Source organism: Nicotiana tabacum, chromosome 3 (genome assembly GCF_000715075.1).
Source record: "Nicotiana tabacum cultivar K326 chromosome 3, ASM71507v2, whole genome shotgun sequence".
NCBI lineage: Eukaryota > Viridiplantae > Streptophyta > Magnoliopsida > Solanales > Solanaceae > Nicotiana > Nicotiana tabacum.
In genome coordinates this window covers 58,890,842-58,895,628 of record NC_134082.1, presented here as the reverse complement: position 1 = coordinate 58,895,628, position 4,787 = coordinate 58,890,842, and the positions used below count along the sequence as shown (strand labels likewise).

Here is a 4,787-nt window from a genome sequence, read left to right as displayed (position 1 = left end):
CAACAATATCAATATTTTCACAACAAATAGCCAACTACTCAACACAATGTGTATAGAATCACAATAACAAAAACTCAACAAAGAACAACACCCCCTTTAATCACAAGTTCAATTAAAATAGATTAATGACTTTCGATAACGTCAATTCCATTTAACTGTTTAAGGATAAACTCAATAGTGAAAGCATTTCTATGAAATGGCAAACTTCGGACCTAATATATGAATAGGACAACAATGAAAAAGATGGCACAAACTAGTATTATGTCTAAATGTATGAGAATAACCCGGCAACAAAAAGGATATCATGTAACAACAATTTCAACTAAGAGTAACTCCACAATAAAAGAAATCACATAATGATAAAAGTGATAACAACAAATAAAGCACATAAGAGAAAAGTCGACAAGTTAAGAATGTGACATGTAATGATAACTTCAAATAAAGCATGTGAGAGTAGACATGACGAATAAAAGATATAACATGTGCTAACAATTTCAAATAAGTACATGAGAGAAGCCTAAGAGTCTAAACCGGTCAATGTCCATATATAAGCCCGAGTACGTACTTGTAAAAAACTGGAAGAAGACAACCTGCACACCCTTAGGACTTCGGATTTCAAATTTGGCATTTGAACTAATGGAAGCTGTAGCTAAAGGACCTGAAAAGACGATAGAGTTTTGGACAGTGTAAGTTTCAGAGTCAAATTATCTGGGAAATTTCCTCGATTTGAACTAGAGACAATGTTGTGCCCGCTGACAACAAAGGGAACAATCCAGCAAAAAGAAGTATACCTGCAATATCATTAAAGAAATTAAGTGCTCGTGACTATAATGTAGAGTGTAATGGTAGAACTTGCGCCAATTGGCCACTTTTCTGATCCTGTTTTTGAAAAATAACCACTGTCTTGGAGTTACCATTTTCACAAATGAAACTCCAAGACATTATTTGTAAGATTTGAACTCTTGGACAATGGTTATTTTTCCATTACAAGGGCTAAAAAGCGAATATTTTCCGGTGCAGTGTTACATCTAATTTAAAACCCAAGAAAAGGTCAAGTATATTTCATACATAAATCAATGTCAATGGTCACAAGCTAACTGGAGATAAGCTCTCCTCTTAATTCCATAAACAAGTGGTGCTCTCTGTGATTACATGGAACATCAATTGTAATACCAGTAAAGAAAAGAAGAATTAACTCAAATAGTAGCTCACCCTACCACTTAAATTAAAAATAGCCGGTAAATGTATTTTATATATATATATATATGTATTACATGAGTATAATTGTATATAATCAATATATAATCTGTGTTTATGGCTAGAAAAAGTGAATAATTAATATGGCTGGCTATTTGTGTAAAGCCTAATTTCGTCTAGTTTGAAATTGATAAACAATAAGAATTAAAGAAGAGAATAACTTCCGTTATCGTCCAGCGGTTAGGATATCTGGCTTTCACCCAGGAGACCCGGGTTCGATTCCCGGTAACGGAAATTGTTTTTCTCCCAGATTTAGAAGTTTCCTTTTGTTTCTCAATTTGTAATTAATGCAAGTATTAGCTCAGATACTGAATTGCCAAAGCAAAGTTTATAAAAATAGACATAACACGTAAGTACTTCAGACTACTGTTAGTAACACGTACGTAATTTCAGTACCTCTACTTACCACTCAATTAAGAATAATCAATAAATAAAGATACTTTAACCAATCTAAAATCAACTCAATAAAAGAAGGAAAATAGATTAAACAAATACGAATGTTTAGCTGAATTGTTGTGATAAAAATAACATTTTTGACTTTTTACAAGTTTGGCCAACTATAATTTTTTTTATCCTAATTCATACTAATCCTTGATTAAATAATTTTCACTTATTGAGGATAGCATTTTGTCTTAATGACAGTCTTGATATTATTAATCATTGCACTATTCTGAGTTTCAATATAAGAGTACATGCATGATTTCATTTAATCTAATTAGAGTCGTTTAATCTAAAGTGATATTACGTAAGTATAGTCACGTCTTTGTACAAAGAAAATAGATAGTAACATAGATTATTTCTGAATTTCATATCGCGACTGAGCTCCCGTTTGGCCATAGATTTTGACTATTTTTTTTTAAAATCATTTTTTGTTCTTGGAATATGATCAGTTTCTCGAAAAAAAAATTAAGTTTCCAAAAATTGTTTTAAGGCAGAGCTTTTGGGTGTGATTTTTTCTTCCACTCTCAAAATTTTAACTTTTTTTCAATAAATGCATGTTCAAACACAACTTCAACTTTCAAAAATTATTTTTCAAAGTAACTTTTTTTTTTTCAAGTTTTAACTAAATATATATCCAAACACTAGCTTTGAGCAAACTAGATCTAAAGTTACTATCCTTTATCCCAAGAGCTTTTCCAAAAGAATAATGTGGAAATAAGGGTGTATTGTTGGCCGGGACCGGCCTGGGACCGCGTGCCAAACGGGCCAAACGGGCCGGTCTCTAGCGGTCCAAAAGCCCACAATGGGCCGAACCTTGCCAAAAAGCTCGCGAGCCCGGGACCGGCAGGCGGGCCTGGGCCGGTTCAACCGGGCCCAACGGCTAACTTTTATTAAAAAAAAATTCTTTAAAAAGGGCCAACGGTCAGAATTTAAAATGTAGCCGTTGGACTGCATTTTTAGCCGTTTGGCACTTTCAAAAATAGTCATTTGGCCCCCAAACTTTGTTTTAACCCCAAACTTTTTATAATTATACTTTTTCCCTATTCTCAACTATTAATACCCCCTCATTCTTTTATTTTCACTCACAAATTCATCAATCTCTCTCTAATTTTCTTCTATAATTGCTTACTTTATTATTGCAATTTCGTGAAAAATTGTGAAGTTGGTGAGTTGAAGTATTCAAGTCTTCAACGATATTCAATTTTCAAGAAGTTGCTCGTCAATTCGGTAAACTCGTTCCAACTCTTAAGTTTTAATATTATAGTTTTGTGTGTTTTATTAAGTATAATTATAATTAGTATGTACTTTTCTTTGAAAAAAATATTTGGGGGTAAGGGTAAGGGCTAGTCGCCAAGCTACTACTCTTCCCCCGGCTCCCCGACCCAGACCTGTTACCCGTCCTCCTTCACCTGTTATTCTTGATAGTGATAACCCTTGTTTTCAATTTTTCATTAGCGATCGCCAGCAGCTACCTGTCACACCCCTTTTTACCCCTCCAAGAGATAAGTGTGCAAAATGTAACGGATTGTGGGTTAAAGAGCTTTTCTAATTAAAGTGACAAATTTGAAGTAGGGATTATTTTATTTACAGAGTCGCCACTTGGAATTGATTTTTACTGGTGTTCCAAGTCACCTTTTATTTGAATCCCTATTCAAAGGAAGGTTTGACTCTATTATTATTGGTCTACGAAAACAAAGTTCGGGTAAGAAATTCTGTTGACCGGGGAGAAGGTGTAAGGCATTCCCTGAGTCCCGTGGTTCTAGCACGGTCGCTTTATTGACTACATTTGGCTTGAATTAAACTTGGATAAACTGTGGTTTATTTGATTTTTATGCTTTTCTTATGTCCGTTTTTATTTATTTTAAAAAAAATTAAAGAAAAGATTTGAATAATAATCTATAACTTAACTAATGAGAGAAAATTATTGTTATGAATACTAATTTAAAAGATGAGAGTAATGAGAGAAAATTATCAATTGACATTACTTAAAACTAGTAAGATGTGAGCTTGTCTTGACATTGAATGAGGCAGCCCACTATTGGGTTGATGGAGTCAAATGGGCTCATGTCCAAGACAAAATCCAAAAGCTCATATGCTTTTGGACTTTAAATCTGCAGATATGGCCTTTTAAAGCTATGTTACAGATTTGGTCATATCTTGCTATTTGCAATCCGTAGCCAACTATTTACAAAAATAAGTTTACAGATTGTCTTTCTAATCTACAACTTAACCACCTTACTAAATAAGTATTTTTTAAGAGATAAAAAAAATTATTGGGACTCTAAAATATAATAATAATAATAATAATAATAATAATAATAATAATAATAATAATAATAATAATAATAATAATAATAATAATAATAATAATAATAATAATAATAATAAAAACTTAGCTTGGTGACAACAAAGGGACAAACATGGCTACAAGGGTTCAAATTACCAGTTAAGCTGGAAAGCAATGCTACCGGTACACTGACCCTCCTCGGCTTGAGTTGTCCGCTCGAGTAAGCCAGTCTAGATACCTTTTCCACCAAGATTTAAACCTAGGAGAACAAACCTCATACCAGATTTTCCTAGTAGGTTCGCTCTATGTGCATCACATGCATTTGACTTAGCGAAACTCGACATAGGGGCCGGGTCCGTATAAGACAGGTATCCTATTTGAGACCATAATGTTCACGTATGTGCTACTTGATACATCATTTGGAAGGCTTACTTGCATTGTCGACCGGCTTTAGAAAATTAGTGTAGCAGAATTATTGAAAAAAAGGTACCCTGTTTTACCGAACTACGCGTGTCTGATTCTCATCGAATGTGAGATACGTAGGCAAACCTCATCGGTTCCGGCCCCCAATTTTCAAAAAAATAAAAATTCAAATATATTTCCCTTTACTTCCTTCTTTAGAAAATAATTTCTTAGAGACCCCAATTTTAAAAAAATCATTTTCTCTCATTACTCTCATCTTTTAAATTAGTATTAATAAAAATAATTTTCTCTCATTAGTTAAGTTGTAGATTATTATTCAAATATTTTCTTTATTTTTTAAAAAAAATAAATAAAAACGGACATAAGAAAAGCATAAAAA

The 4,787-nt window shown here is 33.0% G+C and overlaps 1 non-coding gene across 1 annotated transcript; it reads left to right on the top strand.

Moving 5' to 3' along the window:
• Positions 1–1,419: 1,419 nt before the first annotated feature.
• TRNAE-UUC (transfer RNA glutamic acid (anticodon UUC)) lies at positions 1,420–1,491 on the top strand. Its single transcript has one exon. It is a non-coding gene; the product is annotated as a tRNA-Glu (tRNA).
• The last annotated feature ends 3,296 nt before the right edge of the window (positions 1,492–4,787 follow it).